This window comes from Gasterosteus aculeatus, chromosome 2 (assembly GCF_964276395.1).
Source record: "Gasterosteus aculeatus chromosome 2, fGasAcu3.hap1.1, whole genome shotgun sequence".
In the NCBI taxonomy this organism is placed as follows: Eukaryota; Metazoa; Chordata; class Actinopteri; order Perciformes; family Gasterosteidae; genus Gasterosteus; species Gasterosteus aculeatus.
Window position 1 is genome coordinate 23,149,586 of NC_135689.1, and position 9,650 is coordinate 23,159,235.

Sequence of the window (9,650 nt, forward strand, 5' to 3'; positions counted from 1 at the left end):
AGGACATACAGTTGCTTACGGCCATACCTCTCTGGCTCCGCCTGATCTCGTCTGATCTCAGAAGCTAAGCAGAGTAGGGCCTGGTTAGTACTTGGATGGAAGACCGCCTGGGAATCCCAGGTGCCGTAAGCTTTTTCATTTCTCTCTCTGGAAGAAATCGAGAAGGCATTAGAAAGTGACTCCTTTTTCATTATCAAAACTCCAAAACCTTTGACACATTTTAAAAGATTAGGAAGAGGACATACAGTTGCTTACGGCCATACCTCTCTGGCTCCGCCTGATCTCGTCTGATCTCAGAAGCTAAGCAGAGTAGGGCCTGGTTAGTACTTGGATGGAAGACCGCCTGGGAATCCCAGGTGCCGTAAGCTTTTTCAATTCTATCTGTAAAAGACACAGAGAAGGCCTTAGAAAGTGACTCCATTTAATTGTCAAAACTACAAAACCTTTGACACATTTTAAAAGATTAGGTAGAGGACATACAGTTGCTTACGGCCATACCTCTCTGGCTCCGCCTGATCTCGTCTGATCTCAGAAGCTAAGCAGAGTAGGGCCTGGTTAGTACTTGGATGGAAGACCGCCTGGGAATCCCAGGTGCCGTAAGCTTTTTCATTTCTCTCTCTGGAAGAAATTGAGAAGGCATTAGAAAGTGAATCCTTTTTCATGATCAAAACTCCAAAACCTTTGACACATTTTAAAAGATTAGGAAGAGGACATACAGTTGCTTACGGCCATACCTCTCTGGCTCCGCCTGATCTCGTCTGATCTCAGAAGCTAAGCAGAGTAGGGCCTGGTTAGTACTTGGATGGAAGACCGCCTGGGAATCCCAGGTGCCGTAAGCTTTTTCATTTCTATCTGTAAAAGACACAGAGAAGGCCTTAGAAAGTGACTCCATTTCATTGTCAAAACTACAAAACCTTTGACACATTTTAAAAGATTAGGTAGAGGACATACAGTTGCTTACGGCCATACCTCTCTGGCTCCGCCTGATCTCGTCTGATCTCAGAAGCTAAGCAGAGTAGGGCCTGGTTAGTACTTGGATGGAAGACCGCCTGGGAATCCCAGGTGCCGTAAGCTTTTTCATTTCTCTCTCTGGAAGAAATTGAGAAGGCATTAGAAAGTGAATCCTTTTTCATTATCAAAACTCCAAAACCTTTGACACATTTTAAAAGATTAGGAAGAGGACATACAGTTGCTTACGGCCATACCTCTCTGGCTCCGCCTGATCTCGTCTGATCTCAGAAGCTAAGCAGAGTAGGGCCTGGTTAGTACTTGGATGGAAGACCGCCTGGGAATCCCAGGTGCCGTAAGCTTTTTCATTTCTCTCTCTGGAAGAAATCGAGAAGGCATTAGAAAGTGACTCCTTTTTCATTATCAAAACTCCAAAACCTTTGACACATTTTAAAAGATTAGGAAGAGGACATACAGTTGCTTACGGCCATACCTCTCTGGCTCCGCCTGATCTCGTCTGATCTCAGAAGCTAAGCAGAGTAGGGCCTGGTTAGTACTTGGATGGAAGACCGCCTGGGAATCCCAGGTGCCGTAAGCTTTTTCATTTCTCTCTCTGGAAGAAATCGAGAAGGCATTAGAAAGTGACTCCTTTTTCATTATCAAAACTCCAAAACCTTTGACACATTTTAAAAGATTAGGAAGAGGACATACAGTTGCTTACGGCCATACCTCTCTGGCTCCGCCTGATCTCGTCTGATCTCAGAAGCTAAGCAGAGTAGGGCCTGGTTAGTACTTGGATGGAAGACCGCCTGGGAATCCCAGGTGCCGTAAGCTTTTTCAATTCTATTTGTAAAAGACACAGAGAAGGCCTTAGAAAGTGACTCCATTTAATTGTCAAAACTACAAAACCTTTGACACATTTTAAAAGATTAGGTAGAGGACATACAGTTGCTTACGGCCATACCTCTCTGGCTCCGCCTGATCTCGTCTGATCTCAGAAGCTAAGCAGAGTAGGGCCTGGTTAGTACTTGGATGGAAGACCGCCTGGGAATCCCAGGTGCCGTAAGCTTTTTCATTTCTCTCTCTGGAAGAAATTGAGAAGGCATTAGAAAGTGAATCCTTTTTCATTATCAAAACTCCAAAACCTTTGACACATTTTAAAAGATTAGGAAGAGGACATACAGTTGCTTACGGCCATACCTCTCTGGCTCCGCCTGATCTCGTCTGATCTCAGAAGCTAAGCAGAGTAGGGCCTGGTTAGTACTTGGATGGAAGACCGCCTGGGAATCCCAGGTGCCGTAAGCTTTTTCAATTCTATCTGTAAAAGACACAGAGAAGGCCTTAGAAAGTGACTCCATTTAATTGTCAAAACTACAAAACCTTTGACACATTTTAAAAGATTAGGTAGAGGACATACAGTTGCTTACGGCCATACCTCTCTGGCTCCGCCTGATCTCGTCTGATCTCAGAAGCTAAGCAGAGTAGGGCCTAGTTAGTACTTGGATGGAAGACCGCCTGGGAATCCCAGGTGCCGTAAGCTTTTTCATTTCTCTCTCTGGAAGAAATTGAGAAGGCATTAGAAAGTGAATCCTTTTTCATTATCAAAACTCCAAAACCTTTGACACATTTTAAAAGATTAGGAAGAGGACATACAGTTGCTTACGGCCATACCTCTCTGGCTCCGCCTGATCTCGTCTGATCTCAGAAGCTAAGCAGAGTAGGGCCTGGTTAGTACTTGGATGGAAGACCGCCTGGGAATCCCAGGTGCCGTAAGCTTTTTCATTTCTCTCTCTGGAAGAAATCGAGAAGGCATTAGAAAGTGACTCCTTTTTCATTATCAAAACTCCAAAACCTTTGACACATTTTAAAAGATTAGGAAGAGGACATACAGTTGCTTACGGCCATACCTCTCTGGCTCCGCCTGATCTCGTCTAATCTCAGAAGCTAAGCAGAGTAGGGCCTGGTTAGTACTTGGATGGAAGACCGCCTGGGAATCCCAGGTGCCGTAAGCTTTTTCATTTCTCTCTCTGGAAGAAATCGAGAAGGCATTAGAAAGTGACTCCTTTTTCATTATCAAAACTCCAAAACCTTTGACACATTTTAAAAGATTAGGAAGAGGACATACAGTTGCTTACGGCCATACCTCTCTGGCTCCGCCTGATCTCGTCTGATCTCAGAAGCTAAGCAGAGTAGGGCCTGGTTAGTACTTGGATGGAAGACCGCCTGGGAATCCCAGGTGCCGTAAGCTTTTTCATTTCTCTCTCTGGAAGAAATCGAGAAGGCATTAGAAAGTGACTCCTTTTTCATTATCAAAACTCCAAAACCTTTGACACATTTTAAAAGATTAGGAAGAGGACATACAGTTGCTTACGGCCATACCTCTCTGGCTCCGCCTGATCTCGTCTGATCTCAGAAGCTAAGCAGAGTAGGGCCTGGTTAGTACTTGGATGGAAGACCGCCTGGGAATCCCAGGTGCCGTAAGCTTTTTCATTTCTATCTGTAAAAGACACAGAGAAGGCCTTAGAAAGTGACTCCATTTCATTGTCAAAACTACAAAACCTTTGACACATTTTAAAAGATTAGGTAGAGGACATACAGTTGCTTACGGCCATACCTCTCTGGCTCTGCCTGATCTCGTCTGATCTCAGAAGCTAAGCAGAGTAGGGCCTGGTTAGTACTTGGATGGAAGACCGCCTGGGAATCCCAGGTGCCGTAAGCTTTTTCATTTCTCTCTCTGGAAGAAATTGAGAAGGCATTAGAAAGTGAATCCTTTTTCATTATCAAAACTCCAAAACCTTTGACACATTTTAAAATATTAGGAAGAGGACATACAGTTGCTTACGGCCATACCTCTCTGGCTCCGCCTGATCTCGTCTGATCTCAGAAGCTAAGCAGAGTAGGGCCTGGTTAGTACTTGGATGGAAGACCGCCTGGGAATCCCAGGTGCCGTAAGCTTTTTCATTTCTCTCTCTGGAAGAAATCGAGAAGGCATTAGAAAGTGACTCCATTTAATTGTCAAAACTACAAAACCTTTGACACATTTTAAAAGATTAGGTAGAGGACATACAGTTGCTTACGGCCATACCTCTCTGGCTCCGCCTGATCTCGTCTGATCTCAGAAGCTAAACAGAGTAGGGCCTGGTTAGTACTTGGATGGAAGACCGCCTGGGAATCCCAGGTGCCGTGAGCTTTTTCATTTCTCTCTCTGGAAGAAATTGAGAAGGCATTAGAAAGTGAATCCTTTTTCATTATCAAAACTCCAAAACCTTTGACACATTTTAAAAGATTAGGAAGAGGACATACAGTTGCTTACGGCCATACCTCTCTGGCTCCGCCTGATCTCGTCTGATCTCAGAAGCTAAGCAGAGTAGGGCCTGGTTAGTACTTGGATGGAAGACCGCCTGGGAATCCCAGGTGCCGTAAGCTTTTTCATTTCTCTCTCTGGAAGAAATCGAGAAGGCATTAGAAAGTGACTCCTTTTTCATTATCAAAACTCCAAAACCTTTGACACATTTTAAAAGATTAGGAAGAGGACATACAGTTGCTTACGGCCATACCTCTCTGGCTCCGCCTGATCTCGTCTGATCTCAGAAGCTAAGCAGAGTAGGGCCTGGTTAGTACTTGGATGGAAGACCGCCTGGGAATCCCAGGTGCCGTAAGCTTTTTCATTTCTCTCTCTGGAAGAAATCGAGAAGGCATTAGAAAGTGAATCCTTTTTCATTATCAAAACTCCAAAACCTTTGACACATTTTGAAAGATTAGGAAGAGGACATACAGTTGCTTACGGCCATACCTCTCTGGCTCCGCCTGATCTCGTCTGATCTCAGAAGCTAAGCAGAGTAGGGCCTGGTTAGTACTTGGATGGAAGACAGCCTGGGAATCCCAGGTGCCGTAAGCTTTTTCAATTCTATCTGTAAAAGACACAGAGAAGGCCTTAGAAAGTGACTCCATTTAATTGTCAAAACTACAAAACCTTTGACACATTTTAAAAGATTAGGTAGAGGACATACAGTTGCTTACGGCCATACCTCTCTGGCTCCGCCTGATCTCGTCTGATCTCAGAAGCTAAGCAGAGTAGGGCCTGGTTAGTACTTGGATGGAAGACCGCCTGGGAATCCCAGGTGCCGTAAGCTTTTTCATTTCTCTCTCTGGAAGAAATTGAGAAGGCATTAGAAAGTGAATCCTTTTTCATTATCAAAACTCCAAAACCTTTGACACATTTTAAAATATTAGGAAGAGGACATACAGTTGCTTACGGCCATACCTCTCTGGCTCCGCCTGATCTCGTCTGATCTCAGAAGCTAAGCAGAGTAGGGCCTGGTTAGTACTTGGATGGAAGACCGCCTGGGAATCCCAGGTGCCGTAAGCTTTTTCATTTCTATCTGTAAAAGACACAGAGAAGGCCTTAGAAAGTGACTCCATTTCATTGTCAAAACTACAAAACCTTTGACACATTTTAAAATATTAGGAAGAGGACATACAGTTGCTTACGGCCATACCTCTCTGGCTCCGCCTGATCTCGTCTGATCTCAGAAGCTAAGCAGAGTAGGGCCTGGTTAGTACTTGGATGGAAGACCGCCTGGGAATCCCAGGTGCCGTAAGCTTTTTCATTTCTCTCTCTGGAAGAAATTGAGAAGGCATTAGAAAGTGAATCCTTTTTCATTATCAAAACTCCAAAACCTTTGACACATTTTAAAATATTAGGAAGAGGACATACAGTTGCTTACGGCCATACCTCTCTGGCTCCGCCTGATCTCGTCTGATCTCAGAAGCTAAGCAGAGTAGGGCCTGGTTAGTACTTGGATGGAAGACCGCCTGGGAATCCCAGGTGCCGTAAGCTTTTTCATTTCTCTCTCTGGAAGAAATCGAGAAGGCATTAGAAAGTGACTCCTTTTTCATTATCAAAACTACAAAACCTTTGACACATTTTAAAAGATTAGGAAGAGGACATACAGTTGCTTACGGCCATACCTCTCTGGCTCCGCCTGATCTCGTCTGATCTCAGAAGCTAAGCAGAGTAGGGCCTGGTTAGTACTTGGATGGAAGACCGCCTGGGAATCCCAGGTGCCGTAAGCTTTTTCAATTCTATCTGTAAAAGACACAGAGAAGGCCTTAGAAAGTGACTCCATTTAATTGTCAAAACTACAAAACCTTTGACACATTTTAAAAGATTAGGTAGAGGACATACAGTTGCTTACGGCCATACCTCTCTGGCTCCGCCTGATCTCGTCTGATCTCAGAAGCTAAGCAGAGTAGGGCCTGGTTAGTACTTGGATGGAAGACCGCCTGGGAATCCCAGGTGCCGTAAGCTTTTTCATTTCTCTCTCTGGAAGAAATTGAGAAGGCATTAGAAAGTGAATCCTTTTTCATTATCAAAACTCCAAAACCTTTGACACATTTTAAAATATTAGGAAGAGGACATACAGTTGCTTACGGCCATACCTCTCTGGCTCCGCCTGATCTCGTCTGATCTCAGAAGCTAAGCAGAGTAGGGCCTGGTTAGTACTTGGATGGAAGACCGCCTGGGAATCCCAGGTGCCGTAAGCTTTTTCATTTCTATCTGTAAAAGACACAGAGAAGGCCTTAGAAAGTGACTCCATTTCATTGTCAAAACTACAAAACCTTTGACACATTTTAAAATATTAGGAAGAGGACATACAGTTGCTTACGGCCATACCTCTCTGGCTCCGCCTGATCTCGTCTGATCTCAGAAGCTAAGCAGAGTAGGGCCTGGTTAGTACTTGGATGGAAGACCGCCTGGGAATCCCAGGTGCCGTAAGCTTTTTCATTTCTCTCTCTGGAAGAAATTGAGAAGGCATTAGAAAGTGAATCCTTTTTCATTATCAAAACTCCAAAACCTTTGACACATTTTAAAATATTAGGAAGAGGACATACAGTTGCTTACGGCCATACCTCTCTGGCTCCGCCTGATCTCGTCTGATCTCAGAAGCTAAGCAGAGTAGGGCCTGGTTAGTACTTGGATGGAAGACCGCCTGGGAATCCCAGGTGCCGTAAGCTTTTTCATTTCTCTCTCTGGAAGAAATCGAGAAGGCATTAGAAAGTGACTCCTTTTTCATTATCAAAACTACAAAACCTTTGACACATTTTAAAAGATTAGGAAGAGGACATACAGTTGCTTACGGCCATACCTCTCTGGCTCCGCCTGATCTCGTCTGATCTCAGAAGCTAAGCAGAGTAGGGCCTGGTTAGTACTTGGATGGAAGACCGCCTGGGAATCCCAGGTGCCGTAAGCTTTTTCATTTCTCTCTCTGGAAGAAATTGAGAAGGCATTAGAAAGTGAATCCTTTTTCATTATCAAAACTCCAAAACCTTTGACACATTTTAAAAGATTAGGAAGAGGACATACAGTTGCTTACGGCCATACCTCTCTGGCTCCGCCTGATCTCGTCTGATCTCAGAAGCTAAGCAGAGTAGGGCCTGGTTAGTACTTGGATGGAAGACCGCCTGGGAATCCCAGGTGCCGTAAGCTTTTTCATTTCTCTCTCTGGAAGAAATCGAGAAGGCATTAGAAAGTGACTCCTTTTTCATTATCAAAACTCCAAAACCTTTGACACATTTTAAAAGATTAGGAAGAGGACATACAGTTGCTTACGGCCATACCTCTCTGGCTCCGCCTGATCTCGTCTGATCTCAGAAGCTAAGCAGAGTAGGGCCTGGTTAGTACTTGGATGGAAGACCGCCTGGGAATCCCAGGTGCCGTAAGCTTTTTCATTTCTCTCTCTGGAAGAAATCGAGAAGGCATTAGAAAGTGACTCCTTTTTCATTATCAAAACTCCAAAACCTTTGACACATTTTAAAAGATTAGGAAGAGGACATACAGTTGCTTACGGCCATACCTCTCTGGCTCCGCCTGATCTCGTCTGATCTCAGAAGCTAAGCAGAGTAGGGCCTGGTTAGTACTTGGATGGAAGACCGCCTGGGAATCCCAGGTGCCGTAAGCTTTTTCATTTCTCTCTCTGGAAGAAATCGAGAAGGCATTAGAAAGTGACTCCTTTTTCATTATCAAAACTCCAAAACCTTTGACACATTTTAAAAGATTAGGAAGAGGACATACAGTTGCTTACGGCCATACCTCTCTGGCTCCGCCTGATCTCGTCTGATCTCAGAAGCTAAGCAGAGTAGGGCCTGGTTAGTACTTGGATGGAAGACCGCCTGGGAATCCCAGGTGCCGTAAGCTTTTTCATTTCTCTCTCTGGAAGAAATCGAGAAGGCATTAGAAAGTGACTCCTTTTTCATTATCAAAACTCCAAAACCTTTGACACATTTTAAAAGATTAGGAAGAGGACATACAGTTGCTTACGGCCATACCTCTCTGGCTCCGCCTGATCTCGTCTGATCTCAGAAGCTAAGCAGAGTAGGGCCTGGTTAGTACTTGGATGGAAGACCGCCTGGGAATCCCAGGTGCCGTAAGCTTTTTCAATTCTATCTGTAAAAGACACAGAGAAGGCCTTAGAAAGTGACTCCATTTAATTGTCAAAACTACAAAACCTTTGACACATTTTAAAAGATTAGGTAGAGGACATACAGTTGCTTACGGCCATACCTCTCTGGCTCCGCCTGATCTCGTCTGATCTCAGAAGCTAAGCAGAGTAGGGCCTGGTTAGTACTTGGATGGAAGACCGCCTGGGAATCCCAGGTGCCGTAAGCTTTTTCAATTCTATCTGTAAAAGACACAGAGAAGGCCTTAGAAAGTGACTCCATTTAATTGTCAAAACTACAAAACCTTTGACACATTTTAAAAGATTAGGTAGAGGACATACAGTTGCTTACGGCCATACCTCTCTGGCTCCGCCTGATCTCGTCTGATCTCAGAAGCTAAGCAGAGTAGGGCCTAGTTAGTACTTGGATGGAAGACCGCCTGGGAATCCCAGGTGCCGTAAGCTTTTTCATTTCTCTCTCTGGAAGAAATTGAGAAGGCATTAGAAAGTGAATCCTTTTTCATTATCAAAACTCCAAAACCTTTGACACATTTTAAAAGATTAGGAAGAGGACATACAGTTGCTTACGGCCATACCTCTCTGGCTCCGCCTGATCTCGTCTGATCTCAGAAGCTAAGCAGAGTAGGGCCTGGTTAGTACTTGGATGGAAGACCGCCTGGGAATCCCAGGTGCCGTAAGCTTTTTCATTTCTCTCTCTGGAAGAAATCGAGAAGGCATTAGAAAGTGACTCCTTTTTCATTATCAAAACTCCAAAACCTTTGACACATTTTAAAAGATTAGGAAGAGGACATACAGTTGCTTACGGCCATACCTCTCTGGCTCCGCCTGATCTCGTCTGATCTCAGAAGCTAAGCAGAGTAGGGCCTGGTTAGTACTTGGATGGAAGACCGCCTGGGAATCCCAGGTGCCGTAAGCTTTTTCATTTCTCTCTCTGGAAGAAATCGAGAAGGCATTAGAAAGTGACTCCTTTTTCATTATCAAAACTCCAAAACCTTTGACACATTTTAAAAGATTAGGAAGAGGACATACAGTTGCTTACGGCCATACCTCTCTGGCTCCGCCTGATCTCGTCTGATCTCAGAAGCTAAGCAGAGTAGGGCCTGGTTAGTACTTGGATGGAAGACCGCCTGGGAATCCCAGGTGCCGTAAGCTTTTTCATTTCTCTCTCTGGAAGAAATCGAGAAGGCATTAGAAAGTGACTCCTTTTTCATTATCAAAACTCCAAAACCTTTGACACATTTT

General features: G+C 44.4%; 41 non-coding genes across 41 annotated transcripts; all 41 read left to right on the forward strand.

The window, feature by feature from the left end:
- The first annotated feature begins 13 nt into the window (after positions 1 to 13).
- LOC144402550 (5S ribosomal RNA) lies at positions 14 to 132 on the forward strand. Its single transcript, XR_013464486.1, has one exon. It is a non-coding gene; the product is annotated as a 5S ribosomal RNA (ribosomal RNA).
- Positions 133 to 249: 117 nt separating this feature from the next.
- LOC144402551 (5S ribosomal RNA) lies at positions 250 to 368 on the forward strand. Its single transcript, XR_013464487.1, has one exon. It is a non-coding gene; the product is annotated as a 5S ribosomal RNA (ribosomal RNA).
- A 116-nt stretch (positions 369 to 484) lies between these two features.
- On the forward strand, positions 485 to 603 carry LOC144402552 (5S ribosomal RNA). Its single transcript, XR_013464488.1, has one exon. It is a non-coding gene; the product is annotated as a 5S ribosomal RNA (ribosomal RNA).
- A 117-nt stretch (positions 604 to 720) lies between these two features.
- On the forward strand, positions 721 to 839 carry LOC144402554 (5S ribosomal RNA). Its single transcript, XR_013464490.1, has one exon. It is a non-coding gene; the product is annotated as a 5S ribosomal RNA (ribosomal RNA).
- Positions 840 to 955: 116 nt separating this feature from the next.
- Positions 956 to 1,074, forward strand: LOC144402555 (5S ribosomal RNA). The gene has a single exon (XR_013464491.1). It is a non-coding gene; the product is annotated as a 5S ribosomal RNA (ribosomal RNA).
- A 117-nt stretch (positions 1,075 to 1,191) lies between these two features.
- On the forward strand, positions 1,192 to 1,310 carry LOC144402556 (5S ribosomal RNA). Its single transcript, XR_013464492.1, has one exon. It is a non-coding gene; the product is annotated as a 5S ribosomal RNA (ribosomal RNA).
- A 117-nt stretch (positions 1,311 to 1,427) lies between these two features.
- On the forward strand, positions 1,428 to 1,546 carry LOC144402557 (5S ribosomal RNA). The gene has a single exon (XR_013464493.1). It is a non-coding gene; the product is annotated as a 5S ribosomal RNA (ribosomal RNA).
- Positions 1,547 to 1,663: 117 nt separating this feature from the next.
- On the forward strand, positions 1,664 to 1,782 carry LOC144402558 (5S ribosomal RNA). The gene has a single exon (XR_013464494.1). It is a non-coding gene; the product is annotated as a 5S ribosomal RNA (ribosomal RNA).
- A 116-nt stretch (positions 1,783 to 1,898) lies between these two features.
- On the forward strand, positions 1,899 to 2,017 carry LOC144402559 (5S ribosomal RNA). Its single transcript, XR_013464495.1, has one exon. It is a non-coding gene; the product is annotated as a 5S ribosomal RNA (ribosomal RNA).
- A 117-nt stretch (positions 2,018 to 2,134) lies between these two features.
- On the forward strand, positions 2,135 to 2,253 carry LOC144402560 (5S ribosomal RNA). The gene has a single exon (XR_013464496.1). It is a non-coding gene; the product is annotated as a 5S ribosomal RNA (ribosomal RNA).
- A 116-nt stretch (positions 2,254 to 2,369) lies between these two features.
- On the forward strand, positions 2,370 to 2,488 carry LOC144398485 (5S ribosomal RNA). The gene has a single exon (XR_013460632.1). It is a non-coding gene; the product is annotated as a 5S ribosomal RNA (ribosomal RNA).
- Positions 2,489 to 2,605: 117 nt separating this feature from the next.
- On the forward strand, positions 2,606 to 2,724 carry LOC144402561 (5S ribosomal RNA). Its single transcript, XR_013464497.1, has one exon. It is a non-coding gene; the product is annotated as a 5S ribosomal RNA (ribosomal RNA).
- A 117-nt stretch (positions 2,725 to 2,841) lies between these two features.
- Positions 2,842 to 2,960, forward strand: LOC144398983 (5S ribosomal RNA). The gene has a single exon (XR_013461128.1). It is a non-coding gene; the product is annotated as a 5S ribosomal RNA (ribosomal RNA).
- Positions 2,961 to 3,077: 117 nt separating this feature from the next.
- Positions 3,078 to 3,196, forward strand: LOC144402562 (5S ribosomal RNA). The gene has a single exon (XR_013464498.1). It is a non-coding gene; the product is annotated as a 5S ribosomal RNA (ribosomal RNA).
- Positions 3,197 to 3,313: 117 nt separating this feature from the next.
- Positions 3,314 to 3,432, forward strand: LOC144402563 (5S ribosomal RNA). Its single transcript, XR_013464499.1, has one exon. It is a non-coding gene; the product is annotated as a 5S ribosomal RNA (ribosomal RNA).
- Positions 3,433 to 3,548: 116 nt separating this feature from the next.
- Positions 3,549 to 3,667, forward strand: LOC144397335 (5S ribosomal RNA). The gene has a single exon (XR_013459481.1). It is a non-coding gene; the product is annotated as a 5S ribosomal RNA (ribosomal RNA).
- A 117-nt stretch (positions 3,668 to 3,784) lies between these two features.
- LOC144402565 (5S ribosomal RNA) lies at positions 3,785 to 3,903 on the forward strand. Its single transcript, XR_013464501.1, has one exon. It is a non-coding gene; the product is annotated as a 5S ribosomal RNA (ribosomal RNA).
- Positions 3,904 to 4,019: 116 nt separating this feature from the next.
- On the forward strand, positions 4,020 to 4,138 carry LOC144398359 (5S ribosomal RNA). Its single transcript, XR_013460506.1, has one exon. It is a non-coding gene; the product is annotated as a 5S ribosomal RNA (ribosomal RNA).
- Positions 4,139 to 4,255: 117 nt separating this feature from the next.
- Positions 4,256 to 4,374, forward strand: LOC144402566 (5S ribosomal RNA). Its single transcript, XR_013464502.1, has one exon. It is a non-coding gene; the product is annotated as a 5S ribosomal RNA (ribosomal RNA).
- Positions 4,375 to 4,491: 117 nt separating this feature from the next.
- LOC144402567 (5S ribosomal RNA) lies at positions 4,492 to 4,610 on the forward strand. Its single transcript, XR_013464503.1, has one exon. It is a non-coding gene; the product is annotated as a 5S ribosomal RNA (ribosomal RNA).
- A 117-nt stretch (positions 4,611 to 4,727) lies between these two features.
- LOC144399373 (5S ribosomal RNA) lies at positions 4,728 to 4,846 on the forward strand. Its single transcript, XR_013461518.1, has one exon. It is a non-coding gene; the product is annotated as a 5S ribosomal RNA (ribosomal RNA).
- A 116-nt stretch (positions 4,847 to 4,962) lies between these two features.
- Positions 4,963 to 5,081, forward strand: LOC144402568 (5S ribosomal RNA). The gene has a single exon (XR_013464504.1). It is a non-coding gene; the product is annotated as a 5S ribosomal RNA (ribosomal RNA).
- Positions 5,082 to 5,198: 117 nt separating this feature from the next.
- Positions 5,199 to 5,317, forward strand: LOC144402569 (5S ribosomal RNA). The gene has a single exon (XR_013464505.1). It is a non-coding gene; the product is annotated as a 5S ribosomal RNA (ribosomal RNA).
- A 116-nt stretch (positions 5,318 to 5,433) lies between these two features.
- On the forward strand, positions 5,434 to 5,552 carry LOC144402570 (5S ribosomal RNA). The gene has a single exon (XR_013464506.1). It is a non-coding gene; the product is annotated as a 5S ribosomal RNA (ribosomal RNA).
- Positions 5,553 to 5,669: 117 nt separating this feature from the next.
- LOC144402571 (5S ribosomal RNA) lies at positions 5,670 to 5,788 on the forward strand. The gene has a single exon (XR_013464507.1). It is a non-coding gene; the product is annotated as a 5S ribosomal RNA (ribosomal RNA).
- Positions 5,789 to 5,905: 117 nt separating this feature from the next.
- On the forward strand, positions 5,906 to 6,024 carry LOC144402572 (5S ribosomal RNA). Its single transcript, XR_013464508.1, has one exon. It is a non-coding gene; the product is annotated as a 5S ribosomal RNA (ribosomal RNA).
- Positions 6,025 to 6,140: 116 nt separating this feature from the next.
- On the forward strand, positions 6,141 to 6,259 carry LOC144402573 (5S ribosomal RNA). The gene has a single exon (XR_013464509.1). It is a non-coding gene; the product is annotated as a 5S ribosomal RNA (ribosomal RNA).
- A 117-nt stretch (positions 6,260 to 6,376) lies between these two features.
- On the forward strand, positions 6,377 to 6,495 carry LOC144402574 (5S ribosomal RNA). The gene has a single exon (XR_013464510.1). It is a non-coding gene; the product is annotated as a 5S ribosomal RNA (ribosomal RNA).
- Positions 6,496 to 6,611: 116 nt separating this feature from the next.
- On the forward strand, positions 6,612 to 6,730 carry LOC144402576 (5S ribosomal RNA). Its single transcript, XR_013464512.1, has one exon. It is a non-coding gene; the product is annotated as a 5S ribosomal RNA (ribosomal RNA).
- A 117-nt stretch (positions 6,731 to 6,847) lies between these two features.
- Positions 6,848 to 6,966, forward strand: LOC144402577 (5S ribosomal RNA). The gene has a single exon (XR_013464513.1). It is a non-coding gene; the product is annotated as a 5S ribosomal RNA (ribosomal RNA).
- Positions 6,967 to 7,083: 117 nt separating this feature from the next.
- On the forward strand, positions 7,084 to 7,202 carry LOC144402578 (5S ribosomal RNA). The gene has a single exon (XR_013464514.1). It is a non-coding gene; the product is annotated as a 5S ribosomal RNA (ribosomal RNA).
- Positions 7,203 to 7,319: 117 nt separating this feature from the next.
- Positions 7,320 to 7,438, forward strand: LOC144402579 (5S ribosomal RNA). The gene has a single exon (XR_013464515.1). It is a non-coding gene; the product is annotated as a 5S ribosomal RNA (ribosomal RNA).
- A 117-nt stretch (positions 7,439 to 7,555) lies between these two features.
- LOC144402580 (5S ribosomal RNA) lies at positions 7,556 to 7,674 on the forward strand. Its single transcript, XR_013464516.1, has one exon. It is a non-coding gene; the product is annotated as a 5S ribosomal RNA (ribosomal RNA).
- A 117-nt stretch (positions 7,675 to 7,791) lies between these two features.
- On the forward strand, positions 7,792 to 7,910 carry LOC144402582 (5S ribosomal RNA). Its single transcript, XR_013464518.1, has one exon. It is a non-coding gene; the product is annotated as a 5S ribosomal RNA (ribosomal RNA).
- A 117-nt stretch (positions 7,911 to 8,027) lies between these two features.
- Positions 8,028 to 8,146, forward strand: LOC144402583 (5S ribosomal RNA). The gene has a single exon (XR_013464519.1). It is a non-coding gene; the product is annotated as a 5S ribosomal RNA (ribosomal RNA).
- Positions 8,147 to 8,263: 117 nt separating this feature from the next.
- Positions 8,264 to 8,382, forward strand: LOC144402584 (5S ribosomal RNA). Its single transcript, XR_013464520.1, has one exon. It is a non-coding gene; the product is annotated as a 5S ribosomal RNA (ribosomal RNA).
- Positions 8,383 to 8,498: 116 nt separating this feature from the next.
- On the forward strand, positions 8,499 to 8,617 carry LOC144402585 (5S ribosomal RNA). The gene has a single exon (XR_013464521.1). It is a non-coding gene; the product is annotated as a 5S ribosomal RNA (ribosomal RNA).
- A 116-nt stretch (positions 8,618 to 8,733) lies between these two features.
- Positions 8,734 to 8,852, forward strand: LOC144398486 (5S ribosomal RNA). Its single transcript, XR_013460633.1, has one exon. It is a non-coding gene; the product is annotated as a 5S ribosomal RNA (ribosomal RNA).
- A 117-nt stretch (positions 8,853 to 8,969) lies between these two features.
- On the forward strand, positions 8,970 to 9,088 carry LOC144402586 (5S ribosomal RNA). Its single transcript, XR_013464522.1, has one exon. It is a non-coding gene; the product is annotated as a 5S ribosomal RNA (ribosomal RNA).
- A 117-nt stretch (positions 9,089 to 9,205) lies between these two features.
- LOC144402588 (5S ribosomal RNA) lies at positions 9,206 to 9,324 on the forward strand. The gene has a single exon (XR_013464524.1). It is a non-coding gene; the product is annotated as a 5S ribosomal RNA (ribosomal RNA).
- A 117-nt stretch (positions 9,325 to 9,441) lies between these two features.
- LOC144402589 (5S ribosomal RNA) lies at positions 9,442 to 9,560 on the forward strand. The gene has a single exon (XR_013464525.1). It is a non-coding gene; the product is annotated as a 5S ribosomal RNA (ribosomal RNA).
- The last annotated feature ends 90 nt before the right edge of the window (positions 9,561 to 9,650 follow it).